Raw genomic sequence first — 24,680 nt, 5'->3', positions numbered from 1 at the left:
GGTTGCAATTGTATGCGGAATAAAAAATAAAATTTATTATATACAAAAAAAAAGAATATGCATTAGAGCAAAGAAAGTTTGTTCAATAAATGGTGCTGGGAAAACTGGGTCACTACATGCAAAAGAATGAAGCTTGACTACTACCTAACACCATGCACAAAAACCAACACAAAATGGATAAAAGAACTAGACATAAGACCTGAAACAATAAAATACATTGAAGGAAATATAGGCGAAACACTCCATTATATGCACATCAAAGTCATCTTTACAGATACATCACCCAAAGCAGTGATAGTGAAAGCAAAGGTAAACAAAGATAGTGAAAGCAAAGATAAAATTAAAGAGCTTCTGCACAGCAAAAGAGACAATAACAAAAACAAAGAGTAACCCCACTGACTGGGAGAACATTTTTGCACACAACACTAATGATAAAGGACTGATCACAAAAATCTACAAAGAGCTGATGAGACTCAACAACAACAAAGAAAATAATCCAGTCAAAAAATGGGCAGAAGAGCTAAAAAGAACTTCTCTGAAGAGGAAATGCAAATGGCCAACAGGCCTATGAAAAAATGTTCAACATCACTTGTAATCAGGGAAATGCAAATCAAAACTACCATGAGATACCGTCTCACACCAGTGAGAATGGTACATATTCAAAAAAACTAGCAACAAAAATGTTGGCTAGGGTGTGGAGAAAAAGGAACTCTCCTGCACTGCTGGTGGGAGTGCAAACTGGTCCAACCACTATGGAGAGCTGTGTGGAGATTTCTTGACCTACTAAACATAGAGCTTCCATATGATCCAGCAATTCCACTCCTAGGTATTTATCCAAAGGACACAGAAATATCAATTCCAAAGAGCTCCTGCACCCCTATGTTTATAGCAGCACTGTTTACAATAGCTAAGCTTTGGAAACAACCCAAATGCCCAAAAATAGATGACTGGATCAAGATGATGTGGTACAGATACACCATGGAATATTACTCAGCATTCAAAAGAGATAAACACATGCAATTTGCAGCAATATGAATGGAGCTAGAAGGGATCATGCTCAGCGAAATAAGCCAGAAAGAAAAAGAACAATACCGGATGGTCTCACTCATAGCAGGATTCTAGAAAACTTAAATAAGGGACCAGGAAAAAGAATAACTATAAGAAAGAAAATATCCAATTCAACAAACAACTATGAACCAGAGACACTCTATGGGGGATGAGGGGCGGGGAAAGGAGGGCTTGGGGTCAAAATAAGGGGGTTGTAATTGTAAGGGGAATATAAAAATTACATTTAATTAATAAAAAAATAAATAAATAAAATACAAGCTTAAAAGATCCACTGATTGCCATGATTATTTTCATAAATATCTATATTTAAGACACTTTGTGAACATGTAATGCATGTTAATATTACTTTAAATTAAATAAAAGCATCTTTAAATTGGTTTAAAAAAAAAAAAACTACACAATTTACCTAATGTATACAGATGCAAAATTCCCCAATAATATCTTCCGAAACTGAATTCAACAATGTATTAAAAGGATTATACATCATGCTTAATTGAGGTTTACATAAGGAAAACAAGAATGGTTCAACATGTGAAAATTAAACCATGTAATTCACCATGTCAATATCAAGGATGATAAGGAGACATGGGTTAGTGGCAGGATGGCACAGAGCAGGATATCTAGGATCCAAGAAGACAGGCGGGTAAAGGAGAGTCCTGGAGCCCTTGGTGTCTTTCTCAGGTTTTTATTGAGCTTTTACATGTAGTGCAGCAACCAGGTACATGGCAGGCAGGGGTACCTCCTGGCCCCCTGGCACATCTTCTCTCTGGGCTCTCTGACACTTTCTCCGGTTCTCTCTCCTGCCTCTGTTTTCTTGGGGAATATATCAATACAGCAGCCATGGCCCAGGGAAGTGAAAAACACAACTGAAAATAACAATGTAAGAAAATGCAGGTGCCTGCCATCAGGTATGCAATGCTAATGGTGGGAGGGCAGAAAAGCCTGAAAATCATTTACTGTACAATCCACCCCTCAGGATTTTCTGCCATACAGTCTACATATGCAGGGTCAGGAATGGACACAGTGCAGGTTTCCTGATCCAGCAGATCGGGTAAAGGAGGAGTTAGAGTCCTTAGTGGCTTTTTGCAGGTCTTTTTATTGGGATTTACACAGTACAGAGCAGGCAGGGCTGCTGGGGGGCCGGGAGGCTGGCAGGCCTCCCAGCCCCCAGCAAGTCTTCACTCTATCTGGGCTCTCCGACCTTCTCTCAGCTTCTGCTTCTCTTGCTTCTCTCTTGGCTTCTTGGCTTCTGCTGGCGTCCCCGTGATGCCGACCTTAAAAGCCCAGTCTTAGCCCAGGTGAATCCCATCTACATATGACCACACCCTATTCCAGGTGCCCGCCATCAGGCATGCATTCAGGACCACAAGGATCCATCATCTGTCCTGATGCCGGGAGGGCAGAAAAGCCTGACATTTTTCCTTACCCTACAACATATAAGTTATATAAAATTTTCCCTTAGCGAACATAAACAGTGCAGCCATGGCCCACAAAAGAAAACAGAATACAACTGAATATAGCAACAAAATACAACAGAACACAAATAAGTCTAGGCAGGGCACCAACCTAGTGGCAAAAGACGATTATTGGCACCAGCAGATATTCCACCACTCCTGCTGCGAAGGCATTGCTCATGCGAGGTGGGAACCATTCAGGCATCTGCCGTCACACACCAAGAGCCATCAGGCTTCCCGGCCTTCTCCTGCTGTGGTGTAGACCACAAACCACACACCACATCCACCCCCAGGATGCACTCACTCTTGGATTGGCGATTCTGTACTCTTTGAAGGTAATCACCCAGTCCTCAGGGTTTTCTGTCTGCGGTCAGTCCAACATTCGGATTTCATAGCCACCGATGTTACACACAGACTAACCCATTGCACATGCACATGGGTCGCGGATCCACGGATACAAGGTCCACATGCGGCCTCTCTTGGGTCCCTCTTTGGCTGTGGGCTCCACTACAAGCCATGTTCCCCACCCATCCCCCAAGGACAGGTTCCTTAGCTCCTCATCCTCACTCAACAATCACCCACAGGTGATTTTAAGAGACTCACTGGCCTTCTTTAACAAACTTAGGCTACTCAGGGCTACCCACTCAGGGCCACTCAGGGCTACCCAATCTCAGCACCAGCTTTTGCCTTTCTCTTTTTTTTTTTTTTGCATTTTATTTATTTATCTTGATTTTAATTTTATGTATTTTTACATCATTTTTCATTTTTGTACAATGTATGCATTTTCGTCTTGGTTTACTCCCCATATAATTCCCACCATCCTTGTTTTGATCCTACTCCCTTCTGCCCCCCTGTAGTGTGTCTCTGGTTTATAGTTGCTTGTTGATTTTGATTTTTACTTTATTATAATTAGTCTTTTTCCTGATCCCTTATTTAGGTTTTCTAAATTCCTGCAATGAGTGAGACCATCCAGTATTTTTCCTTTTCCTTCTGGCTTATTTCACCGAGCACGATCCCTTCCAGCTACAAGTGCATGTGTCCATCATTTTTTATTGCTGAGTAATTCCATTGTGTATATGTACCACATCTTCCTGATCCATCCTGCCACTACAATTGGTGTAGTCAGCAGGAAGATTCGATGCAGATGGGTGTGGAGCCATCTGAAGAACTCAGGAGGGACTGAGGAATAGCAGACTATGAGCCTCTGACAATGCTGGAAGTGCCATAGCAGCACAGGTGGTGGCCAGTGTCCAGGAGCTGCAGGAAAAGCTAAAGATGTTACAGGAGCACAGGAGGTGACAAGGACTGGGAGCTGAGGGATGAGACCTTGAGTGGAGGAGGAGACCACCTATGAGGACCAGCATGAGGCAACGGAATTGTCGGGGAAGAAAGGCCCACAATTTGGAGCTCACCCAGTGCTGGCACAAGGAACAATGGATGGACTTGGACTGACAATCCCTCCAGAAGGCGGAGGAACTTTGGCAGGTTAATATTATGTTTTGGGGACCCTGTGAGAGGATAGTATTGTTTGTACACTCCAAGAGATGGGAATCTGGTGGTGGCCAGTGGCCCTTAGTGGCCAAAAGCAGTCTGTGTACTGCCCAGCAATCCTAGAGCCACAGCCCAGAGAGGCAATGGCCAGAATAGAGGGACAGGCAGGCATGAGAAGAGCCCAAGAGGCTGAGGGAGGATGCCCTTGCCAAGTAAACAACACAACTGAAAATAACAATGTAACAAAATGGAGGTGCCAGCCATCAGGCATGCAATGCTAATGGTAGGAGGGCAGAAAAGCCTGAAAATCATTTACCCTACACATGGCCATATCAATAGATGCCAAGAAAGCATTTGATAAGATTCAGCATCCATTTATGAAGAAAATCCTTAAAACTGGGGATAAGTGGAATATATCTTAACATAGTAAAAACCATATATGACGAAAACACACAAACACACAACTAGCATCATTCTCAAAATCCAGTTTAAGACAAGGATGTCCACTCTCACCACTACTATTCAGCATATTATTAGAAATCCTAGCTAGAGCAATTATACAAGAAAAAGATTTAAAAGGAGTCCAAATTGAGAAAGAATAAGTAAAACTATCATTATTTGCAGATGAGATGATATAATACATAGAAAAACCCTAAAGACTCCACAGAAAAACCAATTAAAACAATTAACCAATTCAGCAATGTGGAAAGAAAAAAATCAACACACAACAATCAGCTAGAAGAAGAAGAAATTAAGAACTCACTCATTTACAATCACATCAACAAAATAGTCCTAGAAATAAACCTAACAAATGAGGTGAAGGAACTATACAAGGAAATTTATAAAACATTGATGTAAGAAATTTAAGAAGGTACAAAGAAATGGAAAGATATTCCCTACTCATGGAGTAGAATAATCAACATTGGCAAAATGGCAACATTTTGCCCAAAGAAATTTTAACCAAAGATGATAATTTTACCAAAAGAAATGTACAGCTCATTGCAACATTAATGAAAATTTCACTGACACTCTTCAAAGAAATGGAACAGATATTACTGAAACACACGTGAAACCTCAAGAGATCCTGAATTGCCGAAGTTGTCCTGACCAAAAAAAAAAAAAAAAAAAAGGTGGGGGTGGGAAATGGAGCTATGATATTTTCAAATTTCAAACTGATCTGTAAAACCATAGAAATTAAAACAGCATGGTAGTAGAAGAAAAACAGACACACATGCCAATGAAATAGAATTGAGAGTCCAGAAATATAACCATGCCTATGCGGACAGCCGATCTCTGACATAATAACAAAAATATAAACTGGAATCCGGAAAGTCTCTACAAAAAATGGTGTTGGGAAAATCAGATGGCTAAATGCAAAAGACCACTGTCTCACATTGATACAAAAATCAAATCAAAATAGAGAAAGACTTAGATGTAAGTCCTGAAACCATAAAATACATAGAATAAAACATAGATAAGACACTCCATGACATTAGCATAAGAGATAACTTTGCAGATCCATCTCCATCATCAAGGAAAACAAAAGAGAATATGAACAATTGGGACTATATCAAACTAAAAAGCTTCTGCACAACAAAAATCATTGTAACCAAAATGTAGGAACACCCTACTGAATGAGAAAAATTCTGGTCACCATAAACTTGACAAAGAACTTCTATCATTGATTAACATAGAACTCGTACAACTCAACAAAAAGGAAACAAATAATGAAAAAAATGGGCAGAAAAGTTAAATAGGTACTTCCCCAAAGAAGACGTACAGATGGCCAACAGGCACATGAGAAAACGGTCATCATCACTTATCATCAGGGAAATGAAAATCAAAACCACAATGAGATACCATCTCACATCAGTGAGAATGAGCCATATTAAAAAGACCAGATACAAAAAGTGCTGGCAAGGATACGAGAAAAAGGAACCATTTTACACTGTTGGTAGGAAGGTAGAGTGGTACATTCCCTATGGAAAACTGTAGATGTTCCTCAAAAGCCTATAAATTGATCATCCGTATGACCATGTAATTCCACTCCTAGGTATCTATCCAAAGAACACAAAAACAATAACTTGAGCAGAAATTGGCATGCCTATGTTTATTGTGGCACTATTTATAATAGCCAAGATCTGAAAACAAAAACAGATGAGTGGATCAAGTGTATAAAACCAGATGTACAAAAAAAAAAAAAAAAAAAAAAAAAACAGGTGAGTGGATCAAGAAGATGTGGTATAATAGAATACCACTCAGTGCTAAAAAAATAAAAATAAACTGATGTGCAGCAACATGGATGGAGATGGGAATATACCAAGTGAAATGAGCCAGAAAGAAAAATGTAAATACCAGATCATGTCACTTATATGTGGAATATAGAGAAAACAAACAAAGGGTCAAAGACAAACATTAAAACCAACCCTTGAAAGCTCTCTATAGGTCTCATCCAGAATGAATGGGAGATGCAAAGGGCTGAGAATAGGGTGGAGAGCACAATGGACCATGTGAAAGATTCTGGGTGCTTTGGTAGGAAAACAGCGACCAAACCTGTGGTGAGAAATCCTATACTGTCAAATATTAACAAGGATGTAAAACAATGGTACTTCATTAAATTAAAAATAAATATAAAATAAGTATGGATTGTTTACAGAATCTCAATGCTATTCCACTGATCTGTGTTTATTTTTTTATTCCAGTTCCATATTGTTTTGTTAAAAATTTATTTACTTATGCATACAAGTACTGCGGTGCAGGCCAGAGGTGTGGGGGTTGAGAGGATTCACTAGAGACAGAGTGGGGAACAGAACAGGCAGACTGACCGAAATACACTGCTGAGGGGAACAGAGGGTGAGACAGGAGAGGTCTGCTGCACCATGTGGGTTTCTCCCTGGCCAGGAATCAAACTCGTGCTGCAGTGGCTGTACATAGCTTCATAGGTTGAGGCTTAATCCCCTTGCACCACCAGGGAGGCCTTCCATTTTGTTTTGATTAAACAGCTTTGTACGATAGCTTGAAGTCTGGAACTATCATATCATCTTTACTTTTTTTGTCAGGATTTTTTTGACTCTACCTAAACTTTTGAAGTTCCATATGAATGTCAGTGTTTTTTTTTCTATTTCTTTGGAGAAATTCATCAACACTTTGATAGGTATCGCATTGAATCTCCTTTGCTAAGACTGTCATCTTAATTCTTCCAATATGTGAGCTGGAATATATTTCCATTTCTTTGTGTCTTCTATTTCTTTTAACAAAGATTGTAATGTTCATTATATAGGTCTTCACATCCTTTGTTAAGTTTACTCCTGGATTCTTAATTAGTTTTCATGCAGTTGTTAATGGTATTGATTTCTTGACTTCTTTCTCTTCTCATTCATTGCATATAGGAATGCAAGTGACCTTGTAAATAGATTTTTCAACCTGTTACTTTACTAGAGTGCTGTATTTTTTTCTATTATTTTTAGTGGAGTCTTTATAGTTTTCTATGTATTTTATAATGCTACCTGCAGATAGATAATTTTATTTTTTCTTTCCTAATTTGGATTATTTTCATGCATTTACTTTGCTTCATTGTTCTACGTTGGATTTCTAATACAGTGTTGTATGTAAGTAGTAGTGAAAGTAGACATCCTTTTTTGTACCAGATTTTAAAGAAAGAGTTTCCATTTTTTGCACCATTAAGTATGCCATTAGCTATGTGTTTTTCATATATGACCTTTATTATATTAGGTATGTTCTTTCTACCCCCATTTTGGTGGGGTTTTATCTTAAATGTACATTGAATTTCATCAAATGCTTTCTCTGCACTGAATGATATGATCATATTTTTTTAATATTTATTTATTTATTTGTACAAGAACCAGGGTACAGGCCAGATTTGCGGGAGGGTGAGAGGACTCACCAAAGACAGAGCAGGGAACAGAACAGGCAGACTGATGAAATACACTGCTGAGGAGAGCAGCAGGCATGGACGGGAGAGGTCTGCCGCACCATGTGGGACCCTCACCGGCCAGCAGGGATTGAAGCAGTGCTGCAGAGGCTGCATACAGCTTCACAGTACGGCACTCAACCACCTGTGCCACCAGGGGAGGCCCCATATTATTTTTTAACTTTACTTTTGTTGTGCTGATTTACCCCTTTTTTAACTTTCAATGTCAAACCATCCTTGCATCACCAAAATAAATCCCACTTGATCATATGCATGAGACCTCTAATGTATTCTTTTTTTTTAATGATGACTTTAATTATTGCATCTTAAAGATGTATCACAAATAGGTCTAAGAAATCATCCATTATCTTGCTGCTCTGTAGCTGGACAACTTAAATCTTATTCATCAACTTGCTGAACTGTTCCTTTTTCAGAAACATAGATACCTTCCAAAAAATTTCCTGATATCCTTGTTTTTAACTGTCTTGCTGAATCAAAGCAGATGAATTTGATACAAGTTCAATGTCATTTCCTACAAGAATCAACTTATCGTTCTGGGCTTGAGATACTGAACAAGCAAAACCTTGTCTCATCCGAACCCTGCAAATGTATTTTTCACCCAAGAAATTTTGGATTTCAACAAGAGACCCATTCTCCTGAATAACAATGTTGATAGGGAAGTGAGCATACACAGACCTCATCTTATAACAGAAGCCCAGTGTAACACCCTTGATCATGCTCTGTGTATGACTACAGATAGTGCAAACAGTAGCCACCAGTTCCTTTCTATTTCCCCACCATTTGTCAACCTGGAGCCTCTTCTTTTTCTTCCCAAGCAGACTGAGTTCGACATTGATGTAATTGAAGTCCCTCTACAGGGTGCCTTTGGGGCCCTTCACAATAACAGTGCGACCCTTCAGGGAGATGTCAACATTTTCTGGAATGTCGACAGTCTGATTGCTGAGAATGGTCTTCATTCTCGCAGTAGATGAGGCAAAAAGAGCTTCTAATGTATTCTTAATTTCAGTTTGCTAAGCATTTTTTCAGGATCTTTGTACCTAATTTCATAAGGGATATTGGACTACAACTCATGTTTTTTTTTTTGTAATGTATTTTCTGCTTTTTGTTATTTTTATTGATGTTATTTATACATATTTATGTTTAAATTTGATATATATTTTACATCATTTTTCCTTTTTATACACTGCCTGCTGTCCCTTTTCAAGTGTAGTCCCCACAAAAATCCCATCACCAGTTCACCAGTGCACCATCACCATAGTCCCTTGTGTAAGAATACTTTCCCTCCCCTGTTTTGATGCCACTCTCTCCTCCTCCTCAGCATAGTGTCTCTGATTAACAGTAGCCTATTAATTTTGTTTTTTGATTTATGATTTTTTTTCTGATCCCTTGGATGGTTCCCTTATATTCCTTCTATAAGTGAACCCATCTGATATTTTTCTTTTTCCTTTGGGTTAATTAGACTGTGCATAATCCCTTCTCGGTCTATCTATGTTGCTGTGAATGGCATTAATTTATCTTTTTTGATTGCTGAATAGTTTTCCATTGTGTATATATAGTACATCTTCCTGATCCAGTCATCTATTTTTGGGCATTTGGGTTGTTTCCATATCATAACTATTATAAATAGTGCTGCAATGACCATAGGGGTGCAGGTATCCTTTTGAATTAATGTTATTGTGTCCTTTGGGTAGATACCTAGGAGTGCAATTGCTGGGTCATATGGAAACTCCATTTTTAGTAGTTTGAGGAAACTCCAAATAGATTCCCATAGTGGTTAGACCAGTTTGCATTCCCACCAGAAGTGTAGGAGAATTCCTTTTTCTCCACATTGTCTCCAACACTTGTTGTTGCTAGTTTTTTTAATATGTGCCATTCTTACTAGTGTGAGATGGTATTTCATTGTGGTTTCATTAGCATTTCCCTCATAACAAGTGATGTTGAACATTAGTACACATACCTGTCAGCCATTTGCATTTCCTCTTTGGAGAAGTGTCTTTTTAGCAATTCTGCCCATTTTTTGACTGGATTGTTTGCTTTGTTTTTGCTGAGTTATGTGAGCTCTTTGTAGATCTTTGTGATCAGTCCCTTATCAGCTGTATTGTGTGAAAAAAAAATTTTTCTAATTCAGTAAAGTGTCTGTTTTGGTTAATTTCTCTTTTGCTGTACAGAAGCTTTTTTAAATTGATGTAATCCCAGATTTTCATCTTTTTCTTCACTTTTTTTGCTTTGGGGGATGTGTCTTTAAAGATGATGCTGAAATGTATGTCTGTAGTGTTTTGCCTATATTTTCTTCTATTTATTTTAAGGTTTCAGGTCTTATGTCTAAGTCTTTTATCCATTTTGAGCTGGTTATGCATGGTGTAAGACAGTAGTCTAGCTTCATTTTTTGCATGTAGCAGTCCAGTTTTCCAGGCACCATTTATTGAACAAATTGTCCTTGTTCCTTTGCATTTTCTTTGCAGTCTTGTTAAAGATTAGTTGTCCATAAATATGTGGGTTGATTCCTGTGTTTTCTATTCAATTTCATTAGTCTGTGTGTCTGTTTTTGTTCCAGTACCATGCAGTTTTAACTATTAAGGCTTGTGGTCTAGTTTGAAGTCTTAGTATGATACCTCCATTCTCCTTTTTTTTCAGGAGAGCTTTGACTATTTGAGGTTTTTTGTGGTTCCATATGAATTTCATCAATATTTGTTCTATCTCTTTGAAAATGGAATTGAAATTTTTATTGAAATAGCATTGAATCTGTAAATTGCTTTTGGTAGGATGGCCATTTTGATCATGTTAATTTTTCTGATACATGAACAGGGGATGTCTTCCCATTTCTTTGTGTATTCTATTTCTTTTAAGAAAGTTTTCTGGGCCTCCCCGGTGGAGCAGCGGTTGAGCACTGGGCTGCGAAGCTGCCAGCAGCCTCTGCAGTGCCTGTTTGATCTCCAGCCACAGGCGAGGGTCCCACATGGCGTGCAGACCTCTCCTGCCATGCCCGCTGCTCCCCTCAGCAGTGTACTTCGGTCCTCTGCCTGTTCTGCTCCCTGCTCTGGCTCTGGTGGGTTCTCTCACCCTCCCATGCTTCTGACTGTACCCAGTGCTTGTATAAATAAATAAATAAATCTTTAAAAAAAAGAAAGTTTTATAATTTTCTTTGTATAGTTCCTTCACTTCTCTCATTAGGGTTATTCCAATGTATTTGATTTTTGTTGTTGTTGTTTAAATTGTAAAAGGGCTGTTTTTTTTTATTTCTTCTTCTTCAGATTTATTTTATTTATGCATAGAAGAACTGGGGTACAGGCCAGAGGTGCAGGGGTGAGAGGATTCACCAGAGACAGAGTAGGAGGCAGAACAGGCAGATGTACTGAAATACACTGCTGAGGGGAGCAGCAGGTGAGACAGGAGAGTTCTGTTGTGCCTTATGTGAGTTTGCTCTGGCCAGGGATCAAACTCAGGGATATAGGAAGGCAACCTATTTTTATGTGTTGACTATGTACCCTACTACTTTCCTAAACTGGTTGATTATATTGATTAGTTTTTCTGTGGACTTTTTAGGATTCTCTATGTATAATATGTCATATGCAAATAGTGATTGTTTTACTTCTTCTTATCCTATTTGAATTTCTTGTATTCTTTCTCTTGCCTTATTGCTCTGTCTAGGACTTCCAGTATTATATTAAAAAGCAGTGGTGACAGTGGATATCCTTGTCTTGTTCCAGATTGTAAGGGAATGACTTTCAGCTTTTCACCATTGAGAATAATATTGGTGATGGGTTTGACATATATGTCCTTTATTTTGTTAAGGTATGTTTCTTCTATCCTGAAAATATTGAGGCCTTTATCATAAATAGATGTTGAACTCTATTGAATGTTTTCCTAGCATTGATTGATATGATCACATGGATTTTATTTTTCTTTTTGGTGGTGTCTTGGATTACATTAATTACATTAATTGATTTTCAGATGTTGAACCATCCTTGTTCCCTTGGAATAAATCCCACTTGCTCATGATAAGTTATCTTTCTGATGTGTTGTTGGATTATGTTGGCTAAGATTTTATTAAGGATTTTTGCATTAGTGTTCATTAGAGTGATTGGCCTGAAGTTTCCCTTTTTTGTGTTATGTTGGCTTCATAGAATGTATTTGGTAGTATTCCTTCCTTCTCAATTTTTTGAAGAGTGTGTGTAGGATAGGGACTAGTTCATTTCTGAACACTTGGTAGAATTCATTTGTGAAACCATCTAGTCCTGGGCTTTTGTTTTTGGGGAGGGTTTTGATTACTGTTTCAATTTCACTGCTTGTAATTGGTCTGTTTAGTTGTTCTATTTCTTCTTTTTTATTTTTTATATTCCCCATACAATTGCAACCCCCTTATTTTAACCCCAATCCCTTCTTTCCCCGCCCCCCATAGTGTGCCCCTGGTTCATAGTCATGTGTTGATTTTGATTTTTTCTTTCTTATATTCTTTTTCCTGGTCCCTTACTTAGGATTTCTAGATTCCTGCTATGAGTGAGACCACCAGGTATTGTTCTTTTTCTTTCTGGCTTATTTCGCTGAGCATGATCCCTTCCAGCTCCATCCATATTGCTGCAAACTGCATGTGTTTATCTTTTTTGAAGGCTGAGTAATATTTCATTGTGTATATGTACCACATCTTCTTGATCCAGTCATCTATTTTTGGGCATTTGGGTTGTTTCCATAGCTTAGCTATTGTAAGTATTACTGCTATAAACATAGGGGTGCAGGTGCTCTTTGGAATTAATGTTTCTGTGTTCTTTGGGTAAATACCTAGGAGTGGAATTTAATGGTTTATATGGAAGCTCTATCTTTATTAGGTTGAGCAATCTCCACACAGCTTTCCATAGTGGTTGGACCAGTTTGCACTCCCACCAGCAGTGCAGAAGAGTTACTTTTTCTCCGCATCCTCGCCAACATTTGTTGTTGCTAGTTTTTTAATATGTGCCATTCTCACTGGTGTGAGATGGTATCTCATTGTAGTTTTGATTTGCATTTCCCTGATTACAAGTGATGTTGAACATTTTTTCATATGCCTGTTGGCCATTTGCATTTCCTCTTCAGAGAAGTACTTTTTAGCTCTTCTGTCCATTTTTTGACTGGATTATTTTCTTTGTTGTTGTTGAGTCTCATCAGCTCTTTGTAGATTTTTGTGATCAGTCCTTTATCATTAGTGTTGTGTGCAAAAATGTTCTCCCAGTCAGTGGGGTTTCTCTTTGTTTTTGTTATTGTCTCTTTTGCTGCACAGAAGCTCTTTAATTTGATGATTGAAACAAAAAAAGTCAAATACTTGGGAATAAACCTAAAAAAAGAAGTAAAGGACATATACAAAGAAAACTATAAAACACTGTTATAGAAATAGAAGTAGACACAAAGAAATGGAAAGACATCCCCTGCTCATGGATCGAAAGAATTAACATTATCAAAATGGCCTACCAAAAGCAATCTACAGATTCAATGCTATTCCAATTAAAATTTCAATGTCATTCTTCAAAGAAATAGAAAAAAATATTGATGAAATTCATATGGAGCCACCAAAAACCCCAAGTAGCCAAAACCCTACTGAAAAAATAAAAGAAGGGAATGGAGGCATTACTCTCCTAGATTTCAAACTATACTACAAAGCCATAATATTCAAAGCTGCATGGTATTAGAATCAGGACAGACACACAGACCAATGGAACTGAATAGAAAACCCAGAAATAAGCCCACAGATTATGGTCAACTAATCTTTGACAAAGGAGCAAAGAATATGCAATAGAGCAAAGAAATTTGTTCAATAAATGGTGCTGGGAAAACTGGGTCACTACATGCAAAAGAATGAAACTTGACTACTACCTCACACCATACACAAAAGCCAACTCAAAATGGATTAAAGAACTAGACATAGGGCCTCCCCGGTGGCGCAGTGATTGAGCGCTGGGTTGCGAAGCTGCCCGCGGCCTCTGCGGTGCCTCCCGCTGCTCCCCTCAGCAGTGCACTTCGGTCCTTCTGCCTGCTCTGCTCCCCGCTGTGGCTCTGGTGAATTCTCTCACCCTCCCGCACTTATGACTGTACCCAGTGCATGTATAAACAAAAAACAGAGCAAACAAACAAATAAATAAATAAATAAAAGAACTAGACATAAAACCTGAAACCATAAAATGTATAGAAGGAAATATAGGCAAAACACTATATGTCATGCACCTCAAAGACATCTTTATACACACATCACTCAAAGCAGTGATGGTGAAGGCAAAGATAAACAGCTGGGTCTATTTCTTCTTTATATAGCTTTGGATGATGACATCATTCTAGTAATTTGTTGATCTCTTCTAGACTGTTGAACTTGTTCGCATATAACTGTTCATAGTAATCTCTGATTTTTCTTTTGAAATCTACTGTGTCTTTTGTAATTTCTCCTCTTTCATTTATGATCCTATTTATTTGTGTGTTCTACCATCTTTTTCTTTGTGAGCCTGGCTAGAGGTTTGTCTATTTTGTTTATTTTTTTCAAAGAACCATTTTTTGATTTCATTGATCTTTTGGATTCTTTTTAACTTCTATTTCATTTATTCTCTTTGATTTTTATTATTTCCTGTCTTTTGTTGTTTTTTTTTCTTTTTCCAGTTCTTTTTAAGGTGGGAGATTAGGTTTTTCTTTGAGTTCTTTCTTGTTTCTTGATGTAAGCCTGTATTGCTATATTTTCCTCTTACAACTGCTTTTGCTGTGTCCCATACATTCTGGAGAGTTGTGCCCTCATTATCATTCATCTCAAGGTATTTTTTAATTTCTTCTTTGATCTCCTCATTGATCCAATGGTCTTCTAATAGGGTGGGTTTCAATCTCCATGAGGTAGGAGAGTTTCTTGCCAGAGAGAGAGATGAGCAAAGAGGAGGAAGAGGAGAAGGGAATACAGCAAAAGGATAAGAGAAAGTGGTGATGGTAATGTCAAAAGGGAGAAAGTAGAAAAATAGAAGGATCAGAAAACAAAGATAATAGAGAGGGAAAAAGATGACAGACAACAAGCTGGCCACTAAGCAAGCAAACACATAAATAGATGGGGGGAGAATGCTTCTCTGGGTTCTGATGTTTTCCAGTAAGTTAGATGTTGCTGTTAATCTGGTCCACTGGGGACCATCGTAGGGCTGATATATTGATAAAAAGAAAGAAAAAAAATCCAGGCTTGGACTGGCACACAATGAACTGCAGCTGTGGGCGTGGGAGGATCTACACAACTTCTGGACCCACGAGGTAGTTAAATGGATGTTGGGGCTCCTGCAGCCTCCCTTCCCTTAGAGCTTAGGGAACCAAGATTCCCAATGTATGGTGGAGCCCTAATAGGCTCCCCCTGATATCCTTCCCAGGTAAGTGCAACCAATGGTTTAAAATTCATGCTGGTCTCCAGAAGGGGTGGGAGGAGGCACTGCTTTAAAGGGGCCACTTCTAGAGCTGTATGTCTGTGGGGGGACTTCTTCCCCATCTTTCAATGTCTGGATCCCTCCAATGTCCCAGGATTCTCTTGGCTTCTTCAAACTTTTCTTCCTTGACTTTTAGATGCTGTGCCTGCTTTGTGGGTGGGGAAGGGGAGCAAGTTTCAGATTTTTTTTTTCCCTCCTTTCCTGTCTTTCCAAATTCCCTCAGCAGTCTAAGTTGATCACAGGTGTTGCCAAGTCTGACTAACATGTCTGGATCCTGCCAGGATCTCACTGTTATTTCTCCCTATCAGATGTTTTTATGGGAGAATTTGATCCCAAGCATTCCTTCACAGCCATGTTGATGACTTCCTTTTCTGCTTTTTGAATTATAGTAATGTTAGACTCATAAAATGTGTTTGGAAGCATTCTCTCTTTTGGATTTTTTTGGAAGAATTTGAGATAGGTTTTGCTTTGTCTTTTAGAGATGGATAAAACTCAATAGTAAAACCATCTGGCCTTGGAATCTTTTTTGAGTGTGAAACTTTTGATTACTGTTTTGATTTCCTTGCTTGTAATTATTGCTTGTTTTTAAAAGAAAATATTTATTTTTGTGTAGAAGAAATGGGGTGTTGGCTAGAAGTGCAAGGGGTGAGAGAATTCGCTAGAGACAGAGTGTGAAGCAGAATGGGTGGATTTACTGAAATACACTGCAAAGGGCAGCAACCAGTGAGACAGGAACATTCTGCCATGCCATGTGTGTTAGCTCCCTGGCCAGGAATCAAGCTCAGGCCATAGAAGAGACAGCACTGAGACTTAGCCCCTAGGCCACCAACAAGTCTCCTTGCTTTAAATTAATCTATTCAGGATTTCTCTTTCTGCCTGATTTAGTCTTAGAAATGTGAGTATTTTTAATAATTTGTTCCTTTCTTCTAGGCTATTCAATTTACTGTCATATATTGAATAGATTTCATTGTAATCTCTTTTAATTCTTTCCATTCATGATATTTTTGTTGTAACTTCTCTTCTTTCATTTCTGATTCTATTTATTAGAATCAGAAGTGATTCTAATAAGAGTTGATCCTAGCAAGAGTTGATAATGATCCTAGCAGGAGTTTTGTCCCTTTTATTATTTTTTCAAAGAACCAGCTTTTGATTTAATTGTTCTTTTGGCCTATCTTTTTTTTTTATTTCTATTACATTTATTTCTACTTTAATATTTACTTCCTCCTTCTGGCTTTTGGTTTTATTTGTTTTTTCTTTCTTTAGTTCTTTAAAATAAGAAGTAACACAACTTAGGTGAACGTGTCCTTGTTTCTTGTTGTGGACATGTAATGCTAAATACTTTCCTTATTGCTGCTTTTCTTATATTCCATAGATTCTGGTAAATTGTACCTTCATTTTCCTTTGTCTCCAGATATCTTTTTTTCTTCCTGATTTCCTCAGTGAACACATTAGTAATTCAATAGTACATTGTTCAGTCTCTACCTCTAGAGGACTTTTTTTTTTTGCTTTCTTTTCATGGTTGATTTCTAATATGATGCTCATTATCCTTTTATTTCCTTTTCTAATGGAAATGAGATGGTTCTAAAAGTGTTTCTTCATTTTAATTTCTTAATATTTTTGTTTCTTCTTCTCCCTAAATGCTTTGTGCATTATTATCTTCAAGGTCACTGATTCTATCCTTCATATTTTCTACTCTCCTTCCATAGCTTTCTGCAAAATGTTTTCTATATTTATCTTTAACATCTTGTATTCCCATATTTTCTCATTTAAATATAAAATTTCTCGGGCCTCCCCGGTGGCGCAGCGGTTGAGCACTGGGTTGAGAAGCTGCCCACGGCCTCTGTGGCGCCGGTTCGATCCCCGGTTGCTCCCCGGCCACCAGAGGAGGGTCCCACGTGGCGCGCAGACCTCTCCTGCCGCCCGCTGCTCCCCTCAGCAGTGTACTTCGGTCCTTCTGCCTGCTCTGCTCCCCGCTCTGGCTCTGGTGAGTTCTCTCACCCTCCTGTGCTTCTGACTGTGCCCAGTGCATGCATAAACAAAAACAAACAAGTAAATAAAAATCATAAATAAATAAAAAATACATGCCTCTTAAAAAATAAATAAATAAATAAATATAAAATTTCTCTGTTCATTAATTTTACTTCTCATGAAATTCAGTATATTTCTGGATTTTGTTGTATTGCTATGATCAGTTTTTCAGGATCCTTTTCTATCACTTTGAATTACTTTTCTGCATTTTATTACATTTCTATGAATTTCTTTATCATGTCAATTTTGAACTCAGTATATTAGGGAGATAACGTCTTCATTTTCTTTTTTGGTAGAGCCTGGATGTTTTTTCCTCTCCTTGTGATGTCATATTTCCTGAGGTCTAAATTTGCATGTTTGTTTTATTTTTTTTTTGTCTGCCATTTCACTGCTTCAAATCTTAGAGATTAAATTAATTCTTCCTTTCCAGTAGGTATTGCTGGAAAATGTCTTTGTGTGCTTTTGAATTATTTGCTTTTTCTAACATCTGTTGGTCTAAGATCTGATTTTGCAGCTGCTGAGTCAGGGGTGAAGGACTAGACAGGAATGATCCTCATGCTGGTAGGAGTGAGGGTAGAGGGATGGTTCATGCCTGTGGTATGTCAATATCCTTCCTCTCTTGGGTTCCAGACTTGAGTTTCTGCAAGCTCTACACCTTCATGAGTTCCTCGAAGTCAATACTGATGGATGAGGGATGGAGGAATACAGTTCAATTCACTTTCTCTGTTCCCTTCACATGGGTCCCAGCTGACAAGGAGTACCCCAACTCTCTGCACTATTTTCCCTCAGTCAATTGTGTGTTCACACAAACTATTTTGCCCCCCTCTTTCTAGAGTTATCTGTCAAGTGCTGTGGTTTGTATGGCAGCCTCCTACCACCAAACACAGTTGACAAGCCTCACTCTCCACCCACCTTTTGTTCACTGAAGTATCAATACTCATCCATTCTGGCCCAGTCTGCTGGTCTCTAATTCCAAGCATTATTCCAGTTTTGCCCCAAGACACAGGACTCTAGAGTACAGTACTCACTGATTAACCTAGATGATCCTCCAGAATATGAAGTAAGGAACCTCCTCTAAGTCAATCTGATATCAAATTCCCCCTAAGATATTTCTCTCATGTCTTTCATTTCTATTTATCTTGGAGGAGTTTTTTGCACTCACCATTCCCACCATTCCTGCACTGTCTCTGTTCTTCAGTAAATACAAATAATAACAAAGTAGTAATAACTAACATGGATTGGTCATTTACTAAATTCTAGGCACTGTGCTTTAAATGGTCTGTCTTAATATTCTCTCCAAAAAAAGTGAGAAGTGCTATTCTTCTTTTTTACTGATTAGACTCATATTTGACAAACTTGAATAAGTCTCAGAAAATTATGTTCAGACAGATAATCAAAAAGCGGAGTCTATTAAGAACACTAGCCAGAGGCATCAGCCATTGCCTACATACTGATGACTCTTCACATAAATAATTCCATAACTGCTCTTTCATAACCCCTGAGCTCCAGACTGATCTTTTGAACCTCCTACATGATATTTCTACTGGAGTCATCTCCTGTAAACCTAATCTCTACTAGCACAAAACTGAACTTACAATCACTTTCTCCAACAGCCTACCCCCCCCCCCAAAAAAAAAATCTGGTAATCTGCAATAGTTCTTGAGAGTAAATTTTGATTCTTTTTTCTCTGTCCTCCTTTTTTCTTCCTTAACCGAATCATCAGTATCTCACTATGTCCCATGAGATGTACGTCCAAAATCTCTCTTCTATTTACTGTCCAAATATAGCACTAAATTATCTCTGAATTGTAACATTACAAAAACCACATACTTCAACCTCCCAACTGCTTCAACCCTCCTCTATATGCCAATCAGAGTCAATTATCCTCCACACACGACTACATACACAGCTCTGATTATCTCCATGCTTAAAATGGTTATGGGTTCAAAGATTAACACAATGTCAGCTCCTTTTTGAATTCTTTCTCTTTTTATCATTTTTTAAAGATTTATTTATTATTTGTTTGTTTGTTTGTTTGTTTATATATACAAGAACTGGGGTACAAGCCAGATGCGAGGGAGGGTGAGAGGATTCACCAGAGACAGAGTGGGGAACAGAACAGGCAGACTGATGAAATACACTGCTGAGGGGAGCAGCGGGTGAGACAGGAGCAGTCTGCTGCGCCATGTGGGACCCTCGCCTGCAGGTCAGGATGGAACCGGCACTGTAGAGGCTGCGGACAGCTTCACAGCGCGGCACTCAACCGCCTGTGCCACCAGGGGAGGCCTCTTTTTGAAATCTTTCAACTATGCTGACTGCCTGAAGAATTAGTCCCCACTACCTTCAGAGTTTTTCTTAGTTCATATGCTAGGAATGTATTCATCACATTCATAATATATTGCTATGTGTGCTGTAATTCTCCCTTCTTGGCTCCGATTGTGCATGTTTTGATGGGAAAGATCTGTCCATATTTATCCTGGCAGTATCAAACATAGTGCTTAGTATCCATGTTAAATGAATGCCACGTGCTGGAATAGGCTCTAACCTTCTTTTTTTCCCCAAATGTAAGGATATTCATAAGTCACTTGGCTACAACCATCTCGCTAGAAGGAAAATGGTACTGAGAATAAGTGCCTAGTGTTTCTAGTCTAAAGCATAAGATGTTAAATATCATAGATGATTTGGTACAAAGTTCTTTCTCACGCCAGATTTCTTTTTTTTTTAAGATTTATTTATGTATGCATACATGAGCTGGGGTACAGGCCAGAGGTGCGGGGGGTGAGAGGATTCACCAGAGACAGAGTGGGGAACAGAACAGGCAGACTGACTGAAATACACTGCCGAGGGAAGCAGCGGGCAAGACAGGAGAGGTCTGCCTCGCCATGTGGGTTGCTCCCTGGCTGGCCAGGGATCGAACTCGTGCTGCAGAGGCTGTGGATTGCTTCATAGTGTGGTGCTTAACCACTTGCACCACCAGGCAGGCCCTCAGACCAGATTTCTATTCTGCAAGGATAGAGTTGTCAGATAACTAGCTGATTAACTTCTCTATGCACTTTCATTTTGTGTTATCCTTTATACCTTCATCACTGAGAATATTAACTGTCCTTAAAGAAATAAAAATCCTGACATCAAGCTCTCCAAAAAGCACAGCACAAGTGTGAGAGGTGAGTCATTATAGGACTGGCATGGAAACAGCTGCAAACCTTTCCCGGTGACATCAGCTTGTATGCAAAAGGGCAGAATGTGGCCTTAAGATGAAACTGAATGCAAATTCAAAATTAATTTAACTTATATTTTATTTAAGGTTCAATGAATTAATAATCAGGAATATTTGCATGGGCAAGTTTTTTAAGCATTAGAATATCCTTTGAATTAGTATTTCTTTTTGCAAGATCTTTAGAATATTAGCATAATAGAGCATATTGGAGTCAAATACAAAAATCCGTATGTAAAAATTCCTTATACTTTAGGCAATTAGTAAGTATGTAACAAGAGCTGCAACACTATCTTACACAAGCTAAAGCTTATACATGATAAATTTTATTTTATTGAAATATTCTTGTAGTTTAATTATATTAAATTTGGGAATTATTTACCTCATAGTTTCTAATCATAAATAATATCCTTAAGTATTAATTTTCTCTAATATGCTCAAGAAGTCTTTTCAGGGGCCTCCCTGGTAGCGCAAGTCATGAAGTCTCAGAACATTGAAGCTACTGCCAGCCACTGCAACGTCAGTTCAATCCCTGGCCAGGGAGATAACCCACATGGTGCAGCAGACCTCTCCTGTCTCGCCTGCTGCTCCCCTCAGCAGTGTATTTCAATAGATTGGCCTGTTCTGCTCCCTACTTTGCCTTTGATGAATCCTCTCATTCCCAAGACCTGCACACCTCTGCCCTATACCTCAGTTGCATAAATATACCCCAGATGCATAAATAAAATAAATATTTTTTGTAAAGAAGCCTTTTCAGGGCCTCCCTGATAACACATGTGGTTAAGAGGCGACCTATGAAGATACCCGCAGCCACTGCAGCAAGAGTTCAATCCCCGGCCAGGGAGCTACCCACATGGCACAGCACACCTCTCCTGTCTCACCCACTGCTCCCCTCAGCAGTGTATTTCAGTCAATCTTCCTGTTCTGTTCCCTTCTCTGTCTCTGGCGAATCCTCTCACCCCCCCACACCTCTGGCCTGTACCCTGGTTCTTGTATACATAAATAAATAAATCTTTTTTTAAAAAGAAGTCTTTTCAAGTGAGAATCTATTTAGATTCAAGAGTGATAATATAGGTAGGGATAAATGTTATTTATGTATCAGGAAATTGAGGCATTTCAAATTGTTCTTTATTTTAAAATAATGAAATATTTCTAGTAATGAATTTGGAGTTGCATTGAGCCACCCCTTTAATGCCTGTTTGACATTCATTTGTACAGATATTGACTCTGCAATTATTTTCATATATATACATGTGCAGAAATAAATTGTTTTTGAGGTCTTTATGTCATGCTGATAATTTCATTATTCAACTAGTTTTCATCTAATGTTGTCTGTGGTTAAGGACAGATATCCTGGGATCAAATCCATCTCTGCCCCTATATAACAACCTCCTTCTCTCAGTTCTCTCATCTGGAAGGTAAGAATAGTATTACCTCCCTTATAGGAACAAATTCTTTATGTGTCGACTTAAAGTATTATAAGATGTTGTTACCACCCTTATTCTTAATATCTGAATATCATCCCAAATTATAAAATTTGTGGGGGTGAATACACCCCATTTTAGGACTTGAAATATCATTTGCACACTGACAGCTTTCAAATGTATGTCTGCCAACTCTTTTTTTTTTTATAGAGGCATGTTTATTTATTTATTTATTTATTTGTTTGTTTGTTTGTTTGTTTGTTTGTTTTGTGTATACATGCACTGGGTACAGTCAGAAGCGCGGGAGGGTGAGAGAATTCACCAGAGCCAGAGTGGGGAGCAGAGCAGGCAGAAGGACTGAAGTACACTGCTGAGGGGAGCAGCGGGTGGCAGGAGAGGTCTGCGCACCATGTGGGATCCTCCTCCAGTGGCCGGGGAGCAGCCGGGGATAGAACCGGCGCCGCAGAGGCCGCGGGCAGCTTCGTAACCCAGTGCTCAACCGCTGCGCCACCGGGGAGGCCCTTTCAAATGTATGTCTGAACTAGACTTTACCAATAAACTCCAGATTCAATATTAAAAAAAAAAACCTGCCTACTCCTCTTCCTTAACAGAATATCTCACAGATGTCTCAAAGTTATTATGCAAAAAACTGTACTCCAGGCCTTCCCTGTGCCCTGCCCACCTCTCCTACTTTCCTTCTCGTCGATCAGGCTAAAGCCTTTGGAATACTCTCAGAGTTCTATCTCTCTCACCCTATATCCTTTATTCCAGGGAATTCTGGTGGCCTTAATCTTACATACATATACATCCAAACACTCCTCTTTACATCAAATATCACAACTCTGGTTGTGTAAATTCATTCTCTGTATTATTATAACAACCTCCAAACTGATTCCTTGCTTTCAGCCTTGCCATTTTCAGTCTATTCTAATACAAGCAGACCATGACACTCTATTGGAACACCTCACAATAGCTCCTCCTCCAGCAGAATCAAAGTCTTCACAGCAGCCATATGCCCTACCTGCAGTCATCCCCACTTCTTACCTCATCTTTCAATAATCTTTCCTGGTTAATTCACTCTTTTCCAGTTAGTAGGCCTCCTCGCCTAATTGTCATGAGACAATTAGGTATGTTCTCACTGTTTAGAACCCTAATTAGATGTTCTTCCCCAAAAGAATCACGTTTTCCTCCCTCACTTTTTTTTAAAGATGTATTTATTTATGCATACAAGAACCAGGATACAGACCAGATTGCGCAGGAGGGTGAGAGGATTCACCAGAGACAGTGCTGGGAGCAGAACAGGCAGACTGACTGAAATACACTGCTGAGGGGAGCAGCGGGTGACACAGGAGAGGTCTGCTGCACCATTTGGGATTCTCGCCAGGAGGCAGGGATTGAACCTGCACTGCAAAGGCTGCGGATAGCTTCACAGTCCTGTGTCAACTGCCTGCACCACCAGGGAAGGCCCTCCCTCACACTCTTCATAATTTTTTCAAGTGCAACCTTTTCATTTAGTCCTCTCTTATTATACCATTTAAAATTATAAGCCACCCATGGAATGATACTCAACTACAAAAAATGAAATTTTGCCATTTATAACAACGTACATGGGCCTTAAAAGATTATGCTAACTGAAATAAGTCATTAGAAAAACCTTATGATATCATGTGTTCATGAAACAGTAAACAAAACAAAAACAAACTCTCAGACTCTAGTAATAGACTAATGTTCACCAGAAGGGAAGAGGGGTGTGGGTGTGATAGGCAAAGGAAACCTATTGTAGGTTATGGGCAGTAACTGGATAATTGGTGTTGGGTGTGGTGTGATATGAATAAAGTTATCGAGGGGAAGAACTGTATACCTGAAACATATGGAGTATTGTGAACTAATGTTATCTCAATGAAAAAGCAACATTCACTTATATCATGTAAATAAACATTTCACAACTGAATAAAGAATTTACTAACTCTCAAAACAATAAACATGTCTTTGCCATCAGAGACATTCTATAAGAACACATCCATGTGATTTAATAATTTAAATTAAGTTGTAAAATGATATGAACCATGAGAAAGTTATAGAGTTACATTTGGTTTGTGAAGATAATGTTTTATTTTATGGAGGATGAGGAGCATGGGGGAATGATATAAAATGATATGAGTTTTGAATAGGCAATATATATATGCAGAGAGAACAACACAGGCAGACATGAAGCCAGTATTATCAGAAAGTTTCATTTTATTGGAAAATAAAGTTAGTAACAGAAGGAATAATTGGTAGATGTACTGTGTCAGTTCTATGTTGACCACAATGAGTTAGTCACACTAATTCTGGGTTCTATCTGGGTAGATGATTTTTATAGTTATTTGATTTCCCTGAATCTGTATTCTGTCATATGTTAAAAAAAAAAAAGCAAGATAATTAGATCCATTAGTTTCTAAACAAAATTTATGGAACTTCAATTATAAATCATGTTGTGGAGATTAGTTTGATTATGTGCACATATAACACCTTTCTACTTATAAATGATGTGATCTTCTACTCCAATAGACAAGTATGTTGAAAATTAGTAACATAAAATTATCTTTTAAGAAATTTGCTTCTAGAGACAAAAAATATAATCATTTTTGGATAGCATATTTTTTT

At 38.5% G+C, this 24,680-nt stretch overlaps 1 pseudogene across 1 annotated transcript; it reads right to left on the bottom strand.

Moving 5' to 3' along the window:
• Window positions 1-8,343: 8,343 nt before the first annotated feature.
• On the bottom strand, window positions 8,344-9,029 carry LOC311169191 (large ribosomal subunit protein uL6-like; annotated as a pseudogene). The gene has a single exon. The product of its transcript is annotated as a large ribosomal subunit protein uL6-like (transcript).
• Window positions 9,030-24,680: the final 15,651 nt, after the last annotated feature.

Source organism: Talpa europaea, assembly GCF_964194135.1.
Source record: "Talpa europaea genome assembly, chromosome: 4".
Classification (NCBI taxonomy): domain Eukaryota; kingdom Metazoa; phylum Chordata; class Mammalia; order Eulipotyphla; family Talpidae; genus Talpa; species Talpa europaea.
Note: the sequence above shows the minus strand (reverse complement) of the source record. Positions and strands in the feature narration are given on the sequence as shown.